This window comes from Bufo gargarizans, chromosome 4, assembly GCF_014858855.1.
Source record: "Bufo gargarizans isolate SCDJY-AF-19 chromosome 4, ASM1485885v1, whole genome shotgun sequence".
In the NCBI taxonomy this organism is placed as follows: domain Eukaryota; kingdom Metazoa; phylum Chordata; class Amphibia; order Anura; family Bufonidae; genus Bufo; species Bufo gargarizans.
Window position 1 is genome coordinate 423,527,928 of NC_058083.1, and position 25,952 is coordinate 423,553,879.

At 47.3% G+C, this 25,952-nt stretch overlaps 1 protein-coding gene across 2 annotated transcripts in view; it reads right to left on the reverse strand.

Annotated features, from left to right (window-relative positions):
- SMYD3 (SET and MYND domain containing 3) overlaps nucleotides 1-25,952 on the reverse strand; it is a 709,171-nt gene that overhangs the window by 582,723 nt on the left and 100,496 nt on the right. The gene's annotated exons all lie outside the window — the stretch shown is intronic.

Sequence of the window (25,952 nt, forward strand, 5' to 3'; positions counted from 1 at the left end):
TAGGTGGTTTTATCATTTCTGGTCATGGATGGACAGTAGATGCCACTACATATAACTTTGCGGCCTGGGTTGATTATTAATGGGTACCATTGGTCTGTTTGTGTAGACATTGTGTTGGTATTCTTCATGTAATGGACGGACAAAAAAAATCAAACATCTAACCATGGGTTATATTTAGGCCTGTTTCACACTTGCGGCAGACAATTCCGGGAACAGGAGATCTCTGGATCTGGCAGACATGATTGACTATAATGTGGTCCAGAGATCTGGTCACGACCCCGCAAATATACTGAGAGTCTGCAGGACAAATACCACTGCACACCAGACCCCATTATAGTCAAAAGAGCTGGTGGGCCTTCCGGTACCGTCCGGCAAGGACAGATACAGAGAGCTCTGGCAGGTAGTTCTCTGCCGGAACTGCTGCCGCAAGTGTGAAACAGCCTTAGGGTACTTTCACACTAGCATTATTCTTTTCCGGCACTGAGTTCCGTCCTAGGGGCTCAATACCGGAAAAGAACTGATCAGTTTTATCCTAATGCATTTTGAATGGAGAGCAATCCGTTCAGGATGCACCAGGATGTCTTCAGTTCAGCCTTTTTGACTTTTCAGGACAGAAATAATACCACAGCATGCTGCGGTTTTATCTTCGTCCAAAATTTCGGAAGACTTGCCGAAATACCAAATCATTTTTTCCCATTGAAATGCATTAAAATGCCATCAGTTTGCATACGTTTTGACGGATCCAGCAGGCAGTTCCGGCAACGGGACTGCTTGCCAGAATCCTCTGCCGCAAGTGTGAAAGTACCTTTAGGCAACTATTGAGCTGCATTGAATCTTTTATCTGATACAGCAAACTTTGCCCCAATGCATCTGCTACTGTTGGATAGGGAAACACACTCAATAGGCCATTACAAGGGAGGCTGTCCCATTGTCTTGCGTTATTTTCACCTGCTAAATTTGAATTAACATGCCCAAAATTATTTCCTTTAAATAATGTCATTTTGGTTCTATGTACCCTACTGTGTGGTAAATTGAAGTTTAAAAGGGTTTTCCTATTAAAGGAGTATTTGATCGGTGGGGGTCTGACACCCAGGACCCTATGCCAATCACCTGTTTGTGAAGAAGCTGGTGATCCTGTGAGCACCACGGCCTTCTCCATGCTTACCAAAAGTTATGATACTTTTACTTGAAATGCAAATTAGGCCTTTGGTGCAAAAAGGGCATTAGCTCCACTCCTCCACTCCTTTCTGTGGCCAAACCCTTCCTGACTACTTTTGTTGAGAGAACCAGGCAGTGGCAAAGCAGTGAGAGAGGGCTGCCCACAGAAAGGAGCAGAGCTTGGGTGGAACAAGTGCAATGGTGATGCCCATGTTGTACCAAAGGTCTAATTTCCATATTAAGAAAAAGTATCATATCTCTGGAATGGAGTCTCGGATCAACAAAAGAAAAACAGCGTCTTAACCACTTGGCGCCACGCTAACGCCGAAAGGCGTCATCTCCGCGGCGCTCCCAGGCTACGCTAACGCCGATTGGCGTCATCTCGCGTGAGCCGAGATTTCCTGTGAACGCGCGCACACAGGCGCGCGCGCTCACAGGAACGGAAGGTAAGCGAGTGGATCTCCAGCCTGCCAGCGGCGATCGCTCGCTGGCAGGCTGGAGATCCGAATTTTTTAACCCCTAACAGGTATATTAGACGCTGTTTTCATAACAGCGTCTAATATACCTCCTACCTGGTCCTCTGGTGGTCCCTTTTGTTAGGATCGACCACCAGAGGACTCAGGTAGGTCAGTACAGTCGCACCAAACACCACACTACACTACACTACACCCCCCCGTCACTTATTAACCCCTTATAAACCCCTGATCACCCATGATCACCCCATATAAACTCCCTGATCACCCCCCTGTCATTGATCACCGCCCTGTCATTGATCACCCCCCTGTCAGGCTCCGTTCAGACGTCCGTATGATTTTTACGGATCCACGGATACATGGATCGGATCCGCAAAAAGCATACGGACGTCTGAATGGAGCCTTACAGGGGGGTGATCAATGACAGGCGGGTGATCACCCATATACACTCCCTGATCACCCCCCTGTCATTGATAACCCCCCTGTAAGGCTCCATTCAGACGTCAGCATGCGTTTTGTGGATCCGATCCATGTATCCATGGATCCGTAAAAAATCATGCGGATGTCTGAATGGAGCCTTACAGGGGGGGTGATCAGTGACAGGGGGGTGATCACCCTGATTACCCTGATCACCCCCTGTCATTGATAACCCCCCTGTAAGGCTCCATTCAGACGTCCGCATGCGTTTTGTGGATCCGATCCATGTATCCATGGATCCGTAAAAAATCATACGGACGTCTGAATGGAGCCTTACAGGGGGGTGATCAATGACAGGCGGGTGATCACCCATATACACTCCCTGATCACCCCCTGTCATTGATCACCCCCCTGTCATTGATCACTCCCCTGTAAGGCTCCATTCAGACGTCCGCATGATTTTTACGGATCCATGGATACATGGATCGGATCCGCAAAACACATGCGGACATCTGAATGGAGCCTTACAGGGGGTGATCAATGACAGGCGGGTGATCACCCATATACACTCCCTGATCACCCCCCTGTCATTGATAACCCCCCTGTAAGGCTCCATTCAGACGTCAGCATGCGTTTTGTGGATCCGATCCATGTATCCATGGATCCGTAAAAAATCATGCGGATGTCTGAATGGAGCCTTACAGGGGGGGTGATCAGTGACAGGGGGGTGATTACCCTGATCACCCCCTGTCATTGATAACCCCCCTGTAAGGCTCCATTCAGACGTCCGCATGCGTTTTGTGGATCCGATCCATGTATCCATGGATCCGTAAAAAATCATGCGGATGTCTGAATGGAGCCTTACAGGGGGGGTGATCAGTGACAGGGGGGTGATCACCCTGATTACCCTGATCACCCCTGTCATTGATAACCCCCCTGTAAGGCTCCATTCAGACGTCCGCATGCGTTTTGTGGATCCGATCCATGTATCCATGGATCCGTAAAAAATCATGCGGATGTCTGAATGGAGCCTTACAGGGGGGGTGATCAGTGACAGGGGGGTGATTACCCTGATCACCCCCTGTCATTGATAACCCCCCTGTAAGGCTCCATTCAGACGTCCGCATGCGTTTTGTGGATCCGATCCATGGATCCGTAAAAAATCATGCGGATGTCTGAATGGAGCCTTACAGGGGGGGTGATCAGTGACAGGGGGGTGATCACCCTGATTACCCTGATCACCCCCTGTCATTGATAACCCCCCTGTAAGGCTCCATTCAGACGTCCGCATGCGTTTTGTGGATCCGATACATGTATCCATGGATCCGTAAAAAATCATGCGGATGTCTGAATGGAGCCTTACAGGGGGGGTGATCAGTGACAGGGGGGTGATTACCCTGATCACCCCCTGTCATTGATAACCCCCCTGTAAGGCTCCATTCAGACGTCCGCATGCGTTTTGTGGATCCGATACATGTATCCATGGATCCGTAAAAAATCATGCGGATGTCTGAATGGAGCCTTACAGGGGGGGTGATCAGTGACAGGGGGGTGATCACCCTGATTACCCTGATCACCCCCTGTCATTGATAACCCCCCTGTAAGGCTCCATTCAGACGTCCGCATGCGTTCTGTGGATCCGATCCATGGATCCGTAAAAAATCATGCGGATGTCTGAATGGAGCCTTACAGGGGGGGTGATCAATGACAGGGGGGTGATCAGGGAGTCTATATGGGTGATCACCCCCCTGTCATTGATCACCCCCCTGTCATTGATCACCCCCCCCCCCCCGGTAAGGCTCCATTCAGATTCAGACATTTTTTTTGGCACAAGTTAGCGGAAATTTTTTGTTTGTTTTTGTTTTTTCTTACTAAGTCTCATATTCCACTAACTTGTGTCAAAAAATAAAATCTCACATGGACGCACCATACCCCTCACGGAATCCAAATGCGTAAACATTTTTAGACATTTATATTCCAGACTTCTTCTCACGCTTTAGGGCCCCTAAAAAGCCAGGGCAGTATAAATACCCCACATGTGACCCCATTTCGGAAAGAAGACACCCCAAGGTATTCCGTGAGGGGCGTATTGAGTCCATGAAAGATTGAAATTTTTGTCCTAAGTTAGCGGAAAGTGAGACTTTGTGAGAAAAAAACAAAAAAAAATCAATATCCGCTAACTTATGCAAAAAAAAAAAAAATTCTAGGAACTTGCCAGGCCCCTCATTGAATACCTTGGGGTGTCTTCTTTCCAAAGTGGGGTCACATGTGGGGTATTTATACTGCCCTGGCTTTTTAGGGGCCCGAAAGTGTGAGAAGAAGTCTGGGATCCAAATGTCTAAAAATGCCCTCCTAAAAGGAATTTGGGCCCCTTTGCGCATCTAGGCTGCAAAAAAGTGTCACACATCTGGTATCGCCGTACTCAGGAGAAGTTGGGGAATGTGTTTTGGGGTGTCATTTTACATATACCCATGCTGGGTGAGAGAAATATCTTGGTCAAATGCCAACTTTGTTTAAAAAAATGGGAAAAGTTGTCTTTTGCCAAGATATTTCTCTCACCCAGCATGGGTATATGTAAAATGACACCCCAAAACACATTCCCCAACTTCTCCTGAGTACGGCGATACCAGATGTGTCACACTTTTTTGCAGCGAAGGTGGGCAAAGGGGCACATATTCCAAAGTGCACCTTTCGGATTTCCCCGGCCATTTTTTACACATTTTGATTGCAAGGTACTTCTTACACATTTGGGCCCCTAAATTGCCAGGGCAGTATAACTACGCCACAAGTGACCCCATTTTGGAAAGAAGACACCCCAAGGTATTCCGTGAGGGGCACGGCGAGTTCCTAGAATGTTTTATTTTTTGTCACAAGTTAGCGGAAAATGATGATTTTTCTTTTTTTTTCTTTTTTCCTTACAAAGTCTCATATTCCGCTAACTTGCGATAAAAAATAAAAAATTCTAGGAACTCGCCATGCCCCTCACGGAATATCTTGGGGTGTCTTCTTTCCAAAATGGGGTCACTTGTGGCGTAGTTATACTGCCCTGGCAATTTAGGGGCCCAAATGTGTGAGAAGTACCTTGCAATCAAAATGTGTAAAAAATGGCCTGCAAAATCTGAAAGGTGCACTTTGGAATATGTGCCCCTTTGCCCACCTTGGCAGCAAAAAAGTGTGACACATCTGGTATCGCCGTACTCAGGAGAAGTTGGGGAATGTGTTTTGGGGTGTCATTTTACATATACCCATGCTGGGTGAGAGAAATATCTTGGCAAAAGACAACTTTTCCCATTTTTTTATACAAAGTTGGCATTTGACCAAGATATTTTTCTCACCCAGCATGGGTATATGTAAAATGACACCCCAAAACACATTCCCCAACTTCTCCTGAGTACGGCGATACCAGATGTGTCACACTTTTTTGCTGCCAAGGTGGGCAAAGGGGCACATATTCCAAAGTGCACCTTTCGGATTTCACCGGTCATTTTTTACACATTTTGATTGCAAAGTTCTTCTCACACATTTGGGCCCCTAAATTGCCAGGGCAGTATAACTACCCCACAAGTGACCCCATTTTGGAAAGAAGACACCCCAAGGTATTCCGTGAGGGGCATGGCAAGTTTTTAGAATTTTTTATTTTTTGTCGCAAGTTAGTGGAATATGAGACTTTGTAAGAAAAAATAAAAAAAATAAAATCATCATCATTTTCCGCTAACTTGTGACAAAAAATAAAAAGTTCTATGAACTCACTATGCCCATCAGCGAATACATTAGGGTGTCTACTTTCCGAAATGGGGTCATTTGTGGGGGTTTTCTACTGTTTGGGCATTGTAGAACCTCAGGAATCATGACAGGTGCTCAGAAAGTCAGAGCTGTTTCAAAAAGCGGAAATTCACATTTTTGTACCATAGTTTGTAAATGCTATAACTTTTACCCAAACCATTTTTTTTTTGCCCAAACATTTTTTTTTTATCAAAGACATGTAGAACAATAAATTTAACGAAAAATGTATATATGGATGTCGTTTTTTTTGCAAAATTTTACAGCTGAAAGTGAAAAATGTCATTTTTTTGCAAAAAAATCGTTAAATTTCAATTAATAACAAAAAAAGTAAAAATGTCAGCAGCAATAAAATACCACCAAATGAAAGCTCTATTAGTGAGAAGAAAAGGAGGTAAAATTCATTTGGGTGGTAAGTTGCATGACCGAGCAATAAACCGCTAAAGTTGTGGAGTGCCGATTTGTAAAAAAGGGCCTGGTCACTAGGGGGGTATAAACCTGTGGTCCTTAAGTGGTTAATCAGGTGAACCACAGATATGTGTTTATGCAAACAGTTTAATAGGTAGGTATCTGATTCCCTTTCAATATATGAAAAAATATAAAATATATTTGTGGTCAAGGCTCCGGGGGAGTGTGGGAAGAGGGTGTGAACGGACACGGTGGGACCTGACTAGGCTGGTGGTGTGGACTTGGCTAGTGGTGTGCCTTTAGCCACGTGACGCGGGTAGCCAAAAAAGGGGGCTAACCCAGGGAGTCTGAGCTGAATGAAGCTGAAAAAGAGGGAGGGTCGGGTGGGGCACTGCACGATGCCGACACCAGAGGGAGGGCGTGAGCCGGCTAAATACCCTACGCCCCTCCCACAAATGCAGGCTGGGAATCCAGCCTGCTATACTTGTGGTCAAGGCTCCGGGGGAGTGTGGGAAGAGGGTGTGAACGGACACGGTGGGACCTGACTAGGCTGGTGGTGTGGACTTGGCTAGTGGTGTGCCTTTAGCCACGTGACGCGGGTAGCCAAAAAAGGGGGCAAAACAAGGATTTTTAGGTGGTTTAATGTTGGGAGTTTTACAGAACCAGACTGGAAAAGGCTTTGGCAATTTCGACCCGTGGATGAGGGATGTAGCGGGAAAAGCAGGAAGATTGCCATCGTCCCATCTTCCGTATGACGTGAGCGGGGACACCATGTTTGGAGGCTGCCGATGCGGCCCCGATTCGGAAGGAGTGTCCGGAAATGGAAGCAGCGTGGAACCCCAGACCCGAAGCTATGGAACGCATATGCCTGATGAACTGCGCGGATGTCAGTGACAGCACGGGAAATGGCAGTAGGGGGCTATCGGGAGTTCTGTCATGGAGAGAGGAGAGCAGCTGACTGAACACGGACACTGGGCACCAAAGATTGCACGAATTAAAGTATTCGATCTGTACCGGTGGACCGACCTGGGAGGTTTTGGAGGAAGGTAGAGAGAAAGTGAAGTGGTCTGAACTATGGTGGAGCTGGCTGATGACTGGTCCTGGATTCCGGGCTGAGGTGCAGCAGAATTCCCCCGGCCTGAGAAACCCATAGAAGCTGAGGTAGAGAGCGGCTTTGAGGATCAAGCTTCTAAAAGGGCCAAAGGGATTACCATCTAGGGCGGCAGAAATTTTTTGGAATAATTCCCCTGTGACTGGTTGTCGGGTGGGTATGGAAGGGGAAGAGAGCTTCTGGATGCCTCTCAGAACTGCCTTGACCGCCTGTGAGGAAAAGAAGGAGGCATGATTGGGGTGACTGATCATATGGTGGTGCTGGATGCCCGCTAAATAAAGTCTGATGGTATTGTTGGACAGATGGAGTTCCTTGTGGCAGTAAGCCAGGAAGGCCAGGACGAAGGAGACTCTGTCCCTGCCCCCCCTGGGGTGAAGGCGGGCAAAACGCCTGAAGGTGTTCCACCCTGTTAAATAGTTCCGGGCGGAATTAGCCGAGAGAGACTTGCGTATGAGACCGTGGGCTGCGGAAATGTATTCTTCTAGTCCATGACCAGGGCTTCGAACCCCGGAGGGTTGATCCCGACTCTCCGTGCTCCCGGCATAACCTGAAAAAACAAATTAAAGTTTAACCGGGACAGAGCATCGGCCGCGGTATTCTTCTTGCCCTCTATGTGCCTGCAGATGACACGAAAGTTATTTAAAAGAGACAGCCAGGTGAGCCTGCGGACCAGACGCATGACCTTGGGGGAGCTGGACCTGCCCCTGGCGAGGATGTCGACCACCGCCTGGTTGTCAGTCATGAAGCACACTGGCCTGTTGCTCCACGACTGCCCCCAGACCAGAGCGGCTGCGACGATGGGATAAACCTCGAGCAGGGGGGAGGACCTGGCAGCCTCTTGGTCTGAGGAGACCTGCGCGGGCCAGGGACCCGCAAACCATTGATCCCCGCAGATGGCCCCGAAACCGAGGGAAGCCGCAGCATCGGAGAACACCAGGGGGGAGGCCTCGTCCCACTGAGGAACGAAGAGAGAGATGCCATTCCAGCTGGACAAAAATAGAGACCACATGGCCAGATCCGCCAGCGCATCACGCCCGAGGTGGATGAGGGCATGTTGATCTGAGGCTGCTGGGAGGAGTCTGAGCAAGCCGGCGGTGAAAGACCTGCCTTGGGGCATGATCCTGGCGGCAAAGTTGAAGGACCCCAAAAGAGACTGGAGTTCCAACTTTGACACCGTGCGGGTGCCCACGAGCCTGGCCACAGAGTCCTTTAACTTATTGAGTTTGTCCAGGGGGAGGCTGGCCTCCATCCTGATGGTGTCCAGGGTGATGCCCAGGAAGGTGATCACCCTGGCGGGGCCCTCGACCTTAGCTGGAGCCACTGGAACGTTCAGGCGGCTGAACAGGCTGAGGAGGCTGTCCAACCTGTCCGGGGCGTGTGCGGCCTGCTCGATGAGCAGGAAGTCATCCAGATAATGGATGACCCTCGGGCAGTGGGCATGGTTGACCAAGAGCCAATGGAGCGCTTGGGCGAACTGATCAAAGAGCCAGGGACTGCTCTTTGACCCGAACGTCAAGCGGGTGGCAAAATAATACTTTGCCCTCCATTTGATGCCGTAGAACTTCCACAGGTGAGGCAGGATAGGCAGTAACTTGAAGGCATCAGCGATGTCCGCTTTTGACAGCCACGCTCCTGCCCCGACCTGTAGAATGAGTTCCACGGCCTCATCCAGGGACGAGTACTGCATAGAGAACTCGTCCGACGGAACCAGAGAATTTAGGCTGGGGATGCTGGATGCATGAGGAGCAGACAGGTCATAGATTAATCTTTTTTTATTGGATGATTTTTTTGTCACCAGACCTATGGGGCTGACCCGGTACAGGGGGAACGGGGATTCCGCAAAAGGACCGATCATGAACCCTTTCCGCAACTCTGCCTCCAATAGAGCGTCCACCGCCCCGGGATCCGCCAGCGAGGAGAGGAGGTTGGGGCACTCATGACTGATCTGCGGAAGGGTGACTAGCCCGGTATGAAAACCCTCCGAGAAACCCTGTGTGAGAAATCGGACAAAACTGGGATCGTGATGTTGTTGGAGGAGGGAAAGTAATAGGTCAACGTTGACCCCGCCTAGTCAGGAGCGCTTTGACGTGCGTTGAGAACAGGAGGACTGGGGATGGGCCCTGAAACAGATGGTGCAGACGTGCAAAGCCTTGCATTTATCATAACTGCAAAAACCCAGGTTGAAGTTGTTGCAGATCTGATTTTTTCCCAGGAAAGAGATGGGACGACCGAGTTTGTCCGTGGTGGGGTTGGGTTTCTGCGCCCCTGAGCTGAATGTGGGCCTGGCCGAGGATGGGTTGGAGACATGGGGGCACAATCAGATGAATGGAGGACCGATTGGCAGCTGGCACAGGCAGGGGATTTTTGCCCGGCGAAGTGCCTGCAAAAGATCTCCATATCCAACACCGCCCAGTTGGTAACATGCTGATGCTGGAGGAAAGCCGCTGCAGCTTTGGCAGAGAAGGACCGGTGATACTCGTAGAAGGCGGTGCCGCCGTATCTGTAACCCAGCTCGGTGACCTTGTACATGTATGTGTCTAATTCTGCCCTGCGTTGGGGATGAATGGAGCAGACTATGTCCCGGTACAGGCTGAAGGTCAGCAAAAATTCGGGGATGGACAGCTTCTTGTTGAGGCGGACATCCTTGGACCTCAGCACCACTGATACATCACCACAGGCGATTGTCCGGTTCTCGACCATGTCATGGGTAGAGATTAGAATGGCGGCCAAATTTATGTCCTTTCCTGCCAGGATATCCCGCCTGATGTTTTCTGGCACAAAGAAAGCGGGGGCGATGTCCGGAGAGACCAGACTTGTACCTGGGACGTTGGCTTGGGAAGTAGAAGGAACGGCTTCGGGCTCTGGCGGAGGAGGAGGCGTAGCGATCTTGCTCTCGACGGCCTGGAGCCTGGAATCAATGTGCGACATTGAAGACGCTAGATTATTGATGGTCGCGTGGAGTTGGGTCAGGGAGAGCTGGATGGTCGACATGGAGACCAGTTCTTCGGAGGCTCCGGGAGGTTCGGGAGTGCCGGGAGATTCGGGAAAGAGCAGACGATATAGTTCTGCCTTCCGTGCAGATGCCGAGTGGCGGATCCCCTTCTTCCTCAGCTCGGCGATCATCTTGGGGATGGTCCAATGCCTATAAGATGCGCGGCTGCCTGCCTCGGAGACCGCCGACTCAGGGATGGACATCGAGTCCTCAATGTCCGAGACGTGGGACATGTTGCGCGAAGAAAAACCGGACCCTGTGGACGGATCTGACGTGAATTGACAACTCCTCGTGCAACCCTTCTGTTTTTTTTTTTTTTTTTTTTTAAACTTACCTGAAGCCTCAGGAGGTTTGGGGTGGAAAATTGTTTGGGAACCTGGGAGCAATTGCACCAAACTCGGGCAAGTCCGTGAGGAGGGTGAACTTCACACCCTGCGAATCTGAGATTGGTAAGTGAGGAAAAAACAATTTTTATCTGGTACCTGCGGGGAGAGGTACCCCAACATGTGCTGGTAAGACGAGACTTACGTGGTGATGAAACGGAAGAAAGGAACCTTGGAGGTGGCAGGCCAAAAACGTAAGAAAACGCTGAAACGATACCAGGCGATGGAAGGACAACCTGAAAGAAAAATACGAAAAAACCGAGCGGCCTGAGCGTATCAGGTAGTGGTGAACATGACCTGGCGTGACCAAGCGAACGAAGATCGCCGGGCCCTGAACGCGACCGAGAGCCGAGACGCGTCTGGAGACGAAGCCCCAACTGGCTGCCAGTGTGGAATTGACCAAAGTGGCAGGCAGTGAGGAGACATGACCCGTGCGTGATGGCAATGGCGAGCGACAGGCCCCAAACGAGACAGATGAAGACGCCTGAGCTGACCGTGATAGGTGCCCCTGTGGAGAGGGAGAAAGATAGAACAGGACAGTAAGGAAGGAAAGTGACGAGAAGTGAGGTGCCGACTCCAAGAATAAATCTGAAAAGATGAACAGGTCACCAACCTGACTGACCAAAATGGGACATGAACCACACGTAACAGGAGGGAGGACATGACGAAGGATTGACCAGTAAGAGGCCATAACGAGGACCTGAACGTATCAGGCAGAAAAACCCGGAACAGAGAACCCGAACGTATCAGGCGGACGGACACGAACACGGAAACCTGAACGTATCAGGCAGACGGACAAGAAAAACGGAAACCTGAACGTATCAGGCAGACGGACATGAAAACGGAATCCTGAACGTATCAGGCAGACAGACACGAAGACGGAATCCTGAACGTATCAGGTGGACGGACATGCAGACGGGAACCTGGATGTGTCGGGCAAACAGGCACGAAACGGAACCTGAGCGTGTCAGGCTGAAGGCCCACAGAACAACCTGAACGTATCGGTCAGGAGGGTGTGGAGGCAATCCTGGACATTCGGAGACCTTGACCTATGAAAAAAACAGACCCCGGACATACCAGGCAACCGGACCTATAATGGAACTTGAACGTATCAGGAGATTTGGACAGGCAGTGAGCCTGGACGTGACAGGCGATAGGACACGGAGAGAAACATGTTGGTGCAAGACAGGAAGAGAAAAACCACATGGACGTGCCTGGAAGGACAAAAGATGGCGGCAAGGTGAACTAGAACAGGAGCGGACATTTTCCTTGCCCGTGCCCGGTGCCCGTGCCGACCGGCCACGGCATCCCCGCGAGGTGCCTGCCCAGCTTGTTCTGACCTGGACATGTGACCCTGCGTGGAAAAACACCTGTGGGAGATGCCGTGGTGGAGGAACCGGGAGTGAGCGATGGTGTGCCTCCCGTATTGGAGCACAGTATGATGGAAAGGGGTGCCCCCCGTGTGCCCCCATGATGGAGCCCAGGGAACGCTGGTAAGGGAAGGCACCTCTCGTGGTTGGAGTGAGTTTAGCTGCCGATGCGTTCCAGCGTGGAACGCATCGGGAAGGCAGTGGAGCTTCCGGGACTGCGCCTGCCGATGCGTTCCACCGTGGAACGCATCGGGGAGGTAGTGGATGGTGCGGGGCATGGTGCGCGGGCGAGCGCTGCAGCAAGGAGAAGCGCTGATGGTGGAAGCGGAGCCGGGGGTGCCCCCCGTGTGCCCCCATGATGGAGCCCAGGGAACGCTGGTAAGGGAAGGCACCTCTCATGATTGGTGTGAGTTTAGCTGCCGATGCGTTCCAGCGTGGAACGCATCGGGAAGGCAGTGGAGCTTCCGGGACTGTGCCTGCCGATGCGTTCCACCGTGGAACGCATCGGGGAGGTAGTGGATGGTGCGGGGCATGGTGCGCGGGCGAGCGCTGCAGCAAGGAGACGCGCTGATGGTGGAAGCGGGGCCGGAGGTAGGCGCCGGGAGATGTGGCGTGGCGGGGAAGCAGCTGATGGCACTTACCAAAGGAGAGACCGCCGCACGGGAGACGCGCAGCCTCTGCCTCGTCGCTCAAGCCGGAACCGGAAGTCGCACTCGGATGACGTCGCCGTAATCCGAGAAGCACTGCACGATGCCGACACCAGAGGGAGGGCGTGAGCTGGCTAAATACCCTACGCCCCTCCCACAAATGCAGGCTGGGAATCCAGCCTGCTATACATATATATATATATATATATATATATATATATATGCGCAATATTTAGTTCAAAATATTTTTTCACAGTTTGGAAACCTAAACGTTTTTGTTACAAAATAAAAACGTATACCATGCCAAACTGTGAAAGGAGCACCACACAACCATTGGCATGAACATCTGTGCAGTAGAAGTCTATGAACGCTGTTTAGTACATGTTTAGCCATTGTTTTTTTCCAGATGCCACAATTTCACCTATAAATAAAGGTGAAATATATCAACTCAAATTTACCGCTGTCGTGAAGTACAATGTGTCACAAGAAAACAGTCTCAGAATGGCTTGGATAAGTAAAAGCGTTTCAAAGTTATTACTACATAAAGTGACGCATGTCAATCAAAATTCGCCATATGTCTACTTTATGTTGCCATAATTTTTTAAATGTCATTTTATTTTTTAGGATGTTAGAAGGCTTTGAATTTTAGAAGCAATTTTTTCAATTTTCACCAAAAGTTCCAAAACTATTTTTTAAGCACCAATTCAGTTAGGGCTCATTCACATGGCCGTAGGTGGGCCGTTCCATGCATTGGGGACCGCAATTTGCAGTCCCCAATGCACGGGCAACCTCCGTACGGCCAACAGGATGAATCCAGACCCATTCAATTGAATGGGTCTGCATTCGTCCATTCCACAAAAACATAGAGCAAGTTCTATCTTTTTACTGAACAGAAGTACGGAACAGAACCCCACGGAAGCACTCTATAGTGCTTCCATAGTGTTCCGTTCCGCATCTCCGGATTTGCGGACCCATTAAAGTGAAAGGGTCCGCAACCGTGATGCGGAATCCACATGGAACAGTGCCCATGTATTGCGGATCCGCAAATGCGGTGCATGAGCCCTTATAAAGTGATTTTGAGGGGATTACGTAATAAAAACCACCCATTAATGACCCCATTTTAGAAACTACACCCCTGAAATTATTCAAAACTGATGTTACAAACTTTGTTAACCCTTGAGGTGTTCCACAAGAATTCAATAGATCTTTTCATTTACTTGTTGCAGATAAAAACATAGATATCTTATTTTTCGCCCTATAAGACGCACCTAGGTTTTAGAAGAGGACAATAAGAAAAAAATATTTTTCATTAGATCTCAGATCAGCAATCAGACCCCCAATGTTAATCAGACCTCAGCTCACAGCTCCAATCAGATCCCCAATGTTAAAGGGATTCTGTCACCTCGTTTTTGGTTATAGAGATGCAGATATGCACGGCTAGATCGCCGCTAGCATGTCCGCAATATACCTGTCCTATAGGGCTCTGTGCTTTTATTTTGTTTAAAAAATGATTTTAGAGATATGTAAATGGATCTTTTAAGGTGCCCAAGGGGCTGTACAAACCTTCCTCGTGCCCAGCCACGCCCCCCTGTGAAGGAGCCCAGCACCACCTATGTCCTCCGAATCTCCTCCTTTTGTCACAGTTAGATTGCCGTAATCTAAAAGCACACAGCCCTATAGGACCGGTATATTGCGGACATGCTAGCGGCGATCTAGCCGTGCATGTCCGCAGCTCTGTAACCGAAAACGAGGTGACAGAATCCCTTTAATAAGATCTCAAATCAGACCCCAATGTAAATGACCTCCAATCAGACCTCATATGAGACCCCCCCCCATGCCTCATATCAGCCCCCAGCCATATGTGATCAGCACCCCTTCATATAATCAGGAGAGAGTCCCTCCCTAATAGATCTGTATTAGGGTACATAGGACAAGGGATGAAAAGATCCCAGGTTCTAGCCCCATAAGGGGGCTAATAGTTATTAAATAAAAAGGTAAAAAAAAAAGGTAAAAAAACAAAAAACACCAAAACATTACAATTTTAAATCGCCCCCTTCCCCAATTTACATAAAAAAATATAAACAATAAAAAAACTAATTTGATATCGCCACGTCCGAAAAAGTCCAAACAATTAAAGTATTGAAAAATATCTCTTATGTGGTGAATGCCTTAACAGAAAGAAAAATGTAATTGTCTCCTTTTCCCCTAAAAAAAATAGGATAGGACTGTTCAATTATAGGCAGCACGTTCCATAAATTGCGGAATGCACTTTTTTGGGGCATTTAATTTTTATTTTGCGTGGTATCATGTATTGCATTACTTTTTTATGGGACCGAAATTGAATCAAAATGTTGGTATTGTGACAACCCTAGTCACGGGGGTATAAGTCCTTTAGGTCACAAAGAAATGGCATCTAGTGGCTGTTATACCCCAGAGCCAGGAGACCGGCGGAGACTCTGGGGGCTGCTGCACAGAGAGGCCGGGGCTGAGAACAGTCGCTGCACTCTGGGGGCTGCTGCACAGAGAGGCATGGGCTGAGAACTGTCGTTGCACTTTGGGGGCTGCGGTAATATGGCTGTAGTGTGTAGGGACTAAGACCCATATGGGAAGCTCCAGTCTTTAGTAAATGACCCCCAATGTTTTATTTGACTGAAAGGCATCTTTATGATGCCAAGGTGACCTTCCTGACAATGTGCACCTATGATGGGCACACTCAAACAACCCACTTATCAGGGTTTTCCGCTAGGATGTCCTATTTTCTGTAGGTGCGGTGAAGATGGCTGAACGCTGCTATCTTCAGCACTCCCATAGAGAATGAATAAAGCAGCAGGGGGCACGGTCGCTCCATTAGATTTGGGGGGGGGGGGGTGACTCCGTTCTTGGTGGGCAACTAAGATACACACGAGTACATATTTTGAGTGTTTTAATGGGCTTTTATCGCGATATATATATCGTTATCGCGATAAATTTCTTAATATTGTTATCATGGGAATATTTTTGATATCGCCCAACCCTACCCCCACCCACATGTGAGCAGCCCCCAGCCATAATTCAGCCTCAGATCACAAAATAAAAAACCCACTTACCTCTCCTAGTCCTGTACATCCTGCACCTGACATCGCGATCCTCTTCCTCCTGCTGTCGGCTGTGCTGTGAACTGGCACGCACAGCGTGACATCACAGAGTGCCCTCACGCTGTGCGCAGCCTTCACAGCTGACAGCCGAGGACCAGGGAGCTTCCTGGTCCTCCAGTACTAATGAGCGCTTCCACTTTGGGGGGAAAAAAAGTGTGTCTTATTCGGCGAAAAATACGGGTATGTATTATATCTGTTTCTTTAGTTGCTCTTATTTTACAGTATCATATGACACTATAAGACAGCTGACATAATTTCTTATAATAAACTAATATCTTCCAGATGTGAAGACTTATCTCCAGCATTAACTTTTCAATTTGTCACAGAAATTATCTTTTGCAGCTAGAAAAAGAATTTGTAATGAGGATGCAATTAACAGACCAGAGCAACAATATATTAAATCCTGCGGAGATGCACTCTAAATATGCTCTGAATAACACAGAAGGAAATGGTAATACTACATTATCTATAAAACACATAGAAGGACATTAATGCCTCGTTTCCAGTGAGCGGATCGGTTCGGGTCGGTACGGTACAGTTCGCTATTTTGGGTGTTTCCACTATGAAAGCGATCCATACAAGCGAACCGTACCGCACCATTCAGGATCCTGCTTCAGATGTAGGGCCATAGAAAAATGGAACGGTTCGGTTAGGGCGGAGCTACTTGCGTCACACAATACATTCTCCTGATTGGCGGCCTGAATTACGTCAAACGTAAGCGCAACATAAACACCACGCCGCGATTAGTACAGATAATAGGAGGATGCCTGCAAACAACAGCAAGCTGTGGTCGCCTCAGGAACTATCCACTTTTTTAACTATTCTTGGGGATGGCGCTATTCAGAGTGAGCTTGATGGATCAGTGAGAAATGAAAAGGTGTTCCAAGATATTTCTCAGCGGATGGCGGCCGAAGGATTTGAACGGACGTCGGGTCAGTGTAGGGCAAAGCTTAAGAAGCTTAAAATACAATATAAAAAAATTAAGGATGCCAACGGCCGTAGTGGAAACAGTCGCAGTACCTGGAAGTGGTACGATGCCATGGACGTCATTTACGGTCATAGGCCGGCAAACCAAGGCAGGGAGGGAGGTCTGGACTCTGCTACTGCACTTCTCGAGTCCATGATAGAACCTGTTGGTGTTTTTTTGGGGGATTCTGCATATCATTTCGCTCTGCTAACCTTAGGCTACGTTCACATCACCGTTCAGCCTTTCCGTTCTCCTGCTCCTTTTAAGGGCAGGAGAACGGAAAGGACGGATAAGTACATAACTGACACCAAACTGAGTCAAACGGAGCTTGAGGACCCCATAGACTATAATGGGGTCCGTTAGGTTTCTGCTCAGAAGATGATTTTTAAGCGGAGACCAAAGTTGTGCATGCAGGACTTTTGTCTCCGCTTAAAAATCATCTTCTGAGCGGAAACATATCGGACCCCTATTATAGTCTATGGGGTCCTCAGGCTCCGTTTGACTCAGTTTGGCGTCAGTTATGTGCTTTCCGTTCTCCTGCCCCTAAACCAGGCATGTCCAAACTGCGGCCCTCCAGCTGTTTGCTGCAAAACTACAACTCCCAGCATGCCATAATAGCTGTAAGCTATCCAGGCATGCTGGGAGTTGTAGTTTTGCAACAGCTGGAGGGCCGCAGTTTGGACATGCCTGCCCTAAACGGAGCAGGAGAACGGAAAGGCTGAACGGTGATGTGAACGAAGCCTCTAAAATATATATATATAACCATATTTGCATTTTCAGATACAGTTGAAGGACTCTCCAATGATGCGTCAAACTTGTCTGATGATAGTCCGTCAATGTCGTTCAGCAGCACCAGCCAACCACATAGTACGCCCAATGCACCCCGGCAAACAGGTAAGACATGATCAGATTTTTTTCTTATTTTTTAATTTGTGCATATATTTTGTCCACTCACACTTGAAAGAGTACATAGCAAGATTACTTGTGAACTTTTTTCTGTCTGTACGTTTCATATGTGTTAAATCAGTTTTTTATTATCTAATATTAGACATACCAATTTCTAACAAAAACACTATTCTGTTCTGTTGTATATTCCAGTTGAAAGGAGACGCTCGCAGCTGGATCTGCGCACAGTCATGGAGGATATGCGGGCAGCTGAGGAAAGGCAGCTGGACAGGCTGGATAACCTTTCTGAGCGGAGGTTCCAGGCACTGCGTCAGGATGCCCAGGAAGCTATGCGCCAGGAGGCTGAAATTGCACGGCAACAGATGGAGCAGTTGGCTACATTCAACCAGGCCTTCCTGGGTGTCCTTGGGCAGCTTGTTCAAGTACTAGGAGCGAGTCGTGATCCCAGACCACCACCAAGGGAGTAGTCCCTCTCTGCCAGCACTGTTCTGATGTAAAGATTTGATGTAAATTTGTATATTTTTTAGTATATAGCAAGATTACTTTTTGTTTTGAAAATGCAAGACATGAGAGACCCTGGTTGTGTCTGATGTATGGTAAACTTTATTTGACCAATAAAAAATTAATACAACAATAAAAATTAAGCGTTAAGGTGTCGCATCAGAGCCCGACATACCTCATTGCACTCTTCCTCCATATCCTGTGCTACTACCCGTACTGGCTCTTCTGCATTCGTATTCCAGTCCTGGTAGAAGTCTTCTCCATGTCTTTCACAAATATTGTGAAGAGCACAGCAAGTAAGCACCATGGCTTTTGCAAGTTCAATGTCACTGTCATTCTTTTTCATAAGACACCGCCCTCTACCCTTTCGTCTTCCAAATGCATTCTCCAAGACCACCCTTGCCCTGGATGTTTTCCTGTTGTAGATTTGCTGTTCTGGTGTCAGGCGGCCATTGTCAGCAAATGGCGCCAATTTTGTAAAGGGTATGCAGAATTCCCGAGCACATAATAGCCAACATTCACCCCTGAAATGTTCCTGGTGTGGCCAGAGTACAGGCCTCCCTGGCCAACCCAGTCCCAAAATGTTGACAATCTTAGAACTCGAGCATCATGCAAACTTCCAGGTTTTCCCACATTCACACTCCAGAATAGTCCTTTTCCATCCACTACTCCCTGGAGGATGATGGAATGCCAGCCTTTGCGGTTAAAATAGTCAGTGTGGTATACTTGTGGTGCTATTATTGGTATGTGTGAACCATCAATAGCGCCAACACACTGTGGAAGGCCCCACCTGTCCTCAAAGTAGTTAGCCATGTCTTTTAGCTTTTCACTGTCTGGAAAATGAACAATCTCAGGAGCTAGCAATGTGCAGACAGCCTTACAGAAGTTTTTCTAAACCACGCATGGACCCGGCGGCCTGAGTAGCAGTGGAGACGCTCACCTAAATAGACCGGACCATTACAAATGTTCCAAACTGTGCCGACCCGAACCGATCCGCTTACCGGTCGTTTACAATAAGACTGCGGTGTTATAAAGTAGCAAATTATGGCATACGCAACATTTGTGCAATCATTTATGACTTTTCACACCTTAGGTGTGGCTTTCACTGTCCGACAGATTTACTATTACTAGTGGAAATGATAGTTCATAGCAGCCATGGATTTGAAGTTCTGGAGCACGGACTACCTGGAGATGCACAAAGTTTGTTGAAATTTAGCACATTCTTCACCAATGGACTTTATACCAAGACTGGCGTTTGTAATGGCAGTCTTAGTATATCTGCCCCATACTGTTCTGTGTATAATACACATTAAATAGTAATGCTTACTCCTTTTATTATTTTATACCATTGTTAGCTGTTTGGTAAAAATGTCATGGGGCTGGAAAAACTGCTTTAAAGTATACAGCTACATTTAAAGGGAATCTGTCACCTACCTGACCGGTTTCAAACAAGTGACATTGTTCAGTGGGGCACAAAGACATGACACATGCTAATGAGTCGTCGCAGGTGCCCAGGGGCGGAGAGTTTTCTGAAAGTGCCCAAGTTCCCCCGCCTCACTCGCTCCTAACTCTGCCCCTCAGTAAGCTCAGGCCGGCCCTGTGGCTCTGTGACATCATATTTCCCTATAGGCTGTTCACGCATCACGGCCGGGCCCGGACATGCGCACTGTTCTGCCCACCGTGGGCAGAGGTACAGGGATATGGAGTGCGCATGCACCAGTTACTGGCGTGAAATTTGCGCATGCGCACTGCATATCTCTGTGCCTCTGACCACAGTGGGCAGAACAGTGCACATGCACTCTCCGCCCCTTGGAACTTGCGGCGGCTCATTAGCAAACCACTTTTTGGGCGATTTGAAGCATCTAAAGAACGAAACACAGGTAACATCTGTGTCATGTCTTTGTGCCCCACTGAACAATGTCACCTGTTTGAAATCGGTCAGGTAGGTGACAGATTCCCTTTGTCAAAAATTATACATTGGTCGTACCAAAAGAACACTGTATCAAACCACTTCAGAACAACTCATAACAAAGACCCTAGCTGACTAAAATACACAGCACTAGAAAAAATAAAGAAGGATTGGAGGGGGGACTATATACACAAAGTGTCCAGAATAGAGTCCAGGAGGATCTGTGAATTTAATTCTGTCCTACCAAATGGACTGAATGCAGAGATGGAGATCTTCGGTTTCCTCTGACCGGGGGGCTGCCGCTCCGCGACGAGCAACCAGCGTGGTGATTTTAGTCCCCCTGGTTTCTCCTTGGCGAGCGGCCGCCCCTTACTACTCCACCAATTGACCATAGATATAAAGACAAGAAATAACCAAGAATACGGGAACCATACAGGACTAGGATAACCGAGATTTATTATACCAACTTGTCTTTTGTTTTACGGACCAGTAGGATATCTACATGACTCCCTTATCATATTTAGACAACTACTATACTCACGGTGCTCTATACCCTATGGACCAGTGAGATATCTGTATGATCCCCCATCACCATTGTTTTCTCATTTTCTCTCATTTGTCCACTGAATGCAGAAGGTGGACCAGCATTCCAGCCAAGGAGAAACAGCAGATGGTGGTACCAAACAGGAAAATGTAATATACATAAAAAATGAGTATTGCATGCAGTGTCGGACTGGGCCTCCTGGGGCCCACCAGATATAATTATTCTCGAGGCCCAACCCTTATACCATCAATAAATTTTAATAGGTCTTGGATCAGAGGCAGACCCTAATGCCAACTGCTTGCAGCGTTCAGCTGTCCGCCTGGCCGTGCGGAGGCGTGTGGATCCGTCCAGACTTACAATGTAAGTCAATGGGAACGGATCCGCTTGAAGATGACACCATATGGCTCAATCTTCAAGCGGATCCGTCCCCCATTGACTTTACATTGAAAGTCTGAACGGATCCGCTCAGGCTACTTTCGCACTTAGAAATTTTTCTAAGTTATTAATGCAGACTGATCCGTACTGAACGGAGCCTCCGTCTGCATTAATATGATCGGATCCGTTCAGAACGGATCCGATCAAACGAAAGTGTGAAAGTAGCCTAATACAACCGTTAAATACTGCTGTTTTATCCTGGTTTTAAAAAAACACCCATTTTGTGCAAGACACTACATTTGTGGCCTTTAATGCATTTGTGATAGTCCAATACGAGCGTTAAAAACTTCTGTTATATTCTGGTTTAAAAAAATAACACCCATTTTGTGCAAGATACTACATTTGCGGCCTTTCTGAGAGTCCAATAGAAGCGTTAAAGTATAACTGTCATATTATTATTTTTTGGGAGTATTGGATTGTGGTGATTAATATCACTTTGGTGGCCCTATTTCAACTTTTCACTGTGTATTCAATTACCCCTTAATTCCACAGTTTTGTTCCCTGTACTGCTTACTTTTACCTGTGCTTAAAATCAGGTTGCTAGGCATGATCCGTCTATGTGTTGAAGGACGGAGGACACAGAAGCACGCAGCGTGCAAGGTCACATTACTGACAGCCAGGGACTGTAAGTAAATGATTAAAGCAAGGTCCTCCCCAGCAGCTGATAACAGTGCCTGGGCTGTGTGCACTTCTCCCTGTCCCTGCACTTGGCAGACGCTCCCTCACTCAGCAGAGCTGGAGAATGCAGAGTTGAAGCCAGGGCTGTGGAGTCGGTAGATAAATGCTCCGACTCCTCAGTTTTTTGTACTTCCGACTCCGACTCCTCTGTATTTAATATGCGAATGTATTTTATACATTCCTTGAAGGAAAGAAATAAGTTCTTCTAAGCTCTTCTAGCACAGAGAGGTAGTTGGGCAGAAGCTGCTGCCTTCTCCTTTGTGTGCTGATCTTCTGCTGAAGACAGGGCAGTGGGAGGATCCAAGAAGGGACATTTATTTTAAAACATGATTTCCCTAGAAGAATCCCATAGTCATGTTTAAAGTTTAAGATAACATTCTGAGTTTACACGTTTTATAGCCTTAGCTGAATGACAGCAGTTTTTCCAATGGTTTACAGCAGGGATGTCAAACTCGTGGCCCTCCAGCTGTTGCAAAACTACAACTCCCATCATGCCTGGGCATACTACAGCTATCAGGGAATGATGGGAGTTGTAGTTTTGCAACATCTGGAGGGCCATGAGTTTGACATCCATGGTTTACAGCTTCAGTCTTGAACTATTGACCCTCCATTCCCTTCACTTATACAAGTGTCTCTAGTCCTGCAAAACACATATTTACTTAATCCCTTATCAGTGAGAGGCTAGGTAAACCATGGGCATTGTGTTCCCAGAACACAACACAATGGAAAGTATATGTATTGCCACTCCTAATTGTGCATTGCGTGCCATATAGTGAAGCATATGAAAAGCATGCTTCTTCACACCACTGAACGCGTTTGTTTTGCGGTTACGTGAGGCACTGCATGCATTGGCCTTTATTCTTACAGTAGAGAAGTCATTAATTATAACTGTTTATGAATTCGGACATTTAAACTTGCTTTTTTATTTTTTTATTCCAATTTAAATTTAGTAGGAGTCGGAGTCGGTTCATTTTTTGCCGACTCCGACTCCAGGTACCCAAAATTGACTCCGACTCCGACTCCTCGACTCCGACTCCACAGCCCTGGTTGAAGCAGCGCAGACCAGGGAAGGGAGATCTGCCATCTGCTCAGTGTGTAAATGAAAGCAACATGTAGTAAGAGGACCCCTTTGTGCTGCAGGAGATTAACCCTTTAGGGGGAGGGCTCTGGTTACTGACACTTTTGGGGGGCTATTGTTACTGGCTAGTGAGGGCAGGCGGAATTAGCCTCAGGGCGAGGGCAGTGGCGGCCATCTTAACTGAATAGTGAGATTGCAGTTTTATGCAGACTGGTTGCTAAGGACTGAATCTTATTTAATATGGGGTAAGTCAGTCTAATAGTAACTGATTCTGGAATATCATGCTATTAGTAACTACATATATGAAAATTGAAATTAGGGTCTAAGTGTGACAGTTATTGGGCACATGGCCTGAGCTTGCCTTTTACGCCTTGGAGGTGCTGGCCTGCCCTGCAGCCAGTGTATTGTCTGAACGTGTGTTTAGCACGGCAGGGGGCGTTATCGCAGACAAGCGCAGCCACCTGTCCACAGCCAATGTGGACAAGCTCATGGTTAAAATGAACCAGGCAGGGATCCCACAGGACTTGTCCGTACCTTGTGCAGAATAGACATGTATACTGGGCTCACCCAGCCATTGTTGTACTCCAGTGCACTTTCTCTTTGTTTTATTTTTTACATTTCCCAATGTTTTGGGGTCTACCCAAATTTGAACAAAAAATAAATAAAAAATCTGTGTTGGCTCCCTCCTTCTCCACCGCCGCTTCCACCTACACCGCCACATCCACCGCCTTCTCAACCTCCTACTCCATATGGACCTCCTTCTCCTAGATCAAGATTATTATTTTTTATTTCTACATATTTTATGTTATTTGAAGTAATTTACCTATCCACATTTGTTTACAGAGCACTTGCCATGCTCTTAACCACGTTTTGCTGCCCTTTTTAGCCCTTTCCATGACTTTTTTAGAGCCATTTTAGTGCTCCAAAGTTCAGGTCCCCATTGACTTCAATGGGGTTCGGGGTCAAGTTCGGGTCTTGAACTCCAGTCCCGACACGTTTCTCCAGTGCCTAGGATATACTGTTTTTCAAGGGACTTTAGATTAACTAGGCCAGGGATGGCCAACCTGCGGCTCTCCAGCTGTTGCAAAACTACAACTCCCAGCATGCCCAGACAGCCTACAGCTATCAGCCTACAGCAGGGCATGGTGGGAATCGTAGTCTTACAACAGCTGGAGAGCCGCAGGTTGGCCAGCCCTGAACTAGGCTAAACAGACAGTACTGTGACGAGATCCACTGGCCACCTCAGATGGAAAATGGTGTGCAATATTCCCTATCCCTAGATGCCCTTAAATAACCCTAATTGCTCCTCCACCCTACTCATATCCAGGTAGAGAAATAAATGTGCTCCATCCTGGAACGCAAGCTTCTAAATGGTACCTGCACTTCCCTAGTCCTCCCTCTGTCGGGTATTCGCACCATTTAGAAATCCCCTCTCCCTTCATTCCCAGCCTATGTGCCTCGGCGTAACACGCACTTCGAAAAAGGCGCATCACACCTCCATTTGTCCGGGAGCACGCCACAACCCATGCGTTCCAGTGTGACACACCCACCGGTGGGCAAATCACAGCCCTGCACAGCGGAAGAACAAAAGAAAAATAATTATAGGAGGCCCTCAAAAAAATCATGGATTAGAACAGATGGTCACCAAAACAGTATCTCAAAGGCCTAATTATGGCCAACAATTAAATACTGCAGCTTTATCATCCTGCTCACCTCTGTCTTTTTTGGAGGCAGCAGGGGAAACGCTGTGGTTTCCCTACCATCTACAAAGTGGTATAAATCCTTAAAGGGGGGGGATGGATGGCAATAAAGGAAAACTCCCTGGTGAATTTCACAGAATCAAGTGATTAATCTTTCCAATAGGGTACTTACTGGGAGTGAATTAAATGTTCTGTCCAGAGGATTGTCCTTTGTGCCAACCGCAAGATTTGATTCATTTGTGTGGACAATGGGCATAAACCTCTTTGTACAGAAGTTGAAATGGTTCACATTTTATAGGAACCATGACCAGGAAGAATGTAAAAAGCTGGGGATCTCTAGGGAGGACCTCAGGGGAATTAGGGTATTAGAATTGCTGTTAGAGGAGGGTGGAAGAAAGGAAGGACAGGGAACCTTCACTCAACTAAAACTAAAGAGTATTAGAATGCCACCTCCTCATGAGACGTCATTGATTGATGCCTTTTCAAAACTAATTAATGAACAATTGGATAAGATCCACATTCAAAATAGGGATTCTAGGAATAACTTAAGTATAGAAGAACTGGAAGCCATGAGGAACCTTGAGAAGGACCAAAAATTGATCTTTAAGCCCTCAAACAAAGGGGGAACCTGGTGGTTTTAAATCATGAGGTATATCTAAAGATGTGTCATTCTATCTTGAAGGGCAGGGACTGCTATAAGATCTTAGCTAAGGACCCAACAAATGATTTTATCTAAATCCTTGACCGACTACTCCTAGAAGGGTTTAAATAGATCCCTAAGGTTACATCCCCTCTCAAAGGTCAACCAGGTATATATTCAATCTCAGAGGACACAAGTGTTTTGACAAGGTATTACGTCCGCATGTACTGTCCCTGCCGTCATATATCTGGGATACGATAGATCTTCTTAAAAAAAAAAATAGATGAGATTCCGGTAGATGACAATGGGAAATTATCATCCATAGATATAGAAGAACTATACAGTAGTATCCACACAAATGGGGTATGTTTGCAGTGGAACCTTTTTTAAAGACAAAGGGGTGTCCAATTCCAACCTCATAAATTGATTAATCTCGAAACTCCTGGAATTTATATTAACACATAACTATTTCATGTTTGACTCAAAGTTCTACCACCAGCTCAGGGGCACCACGATCTTAATACTATGGAACGTAAACAAAGAAACATTTAAAAACTTTGTAGAATCCCTCAATACGAACGAGATAGGCCTTAGGTTCACATGGGAAATTGATGATAGAAGACTTTCCTTTCTTGATGTTATAATAAAAAAATAAGAGGGCTGTTTGCAGACCGAGGTTTATCGTAAGTCAATGGCTACAAACAGTTTCCGACTGATAGCA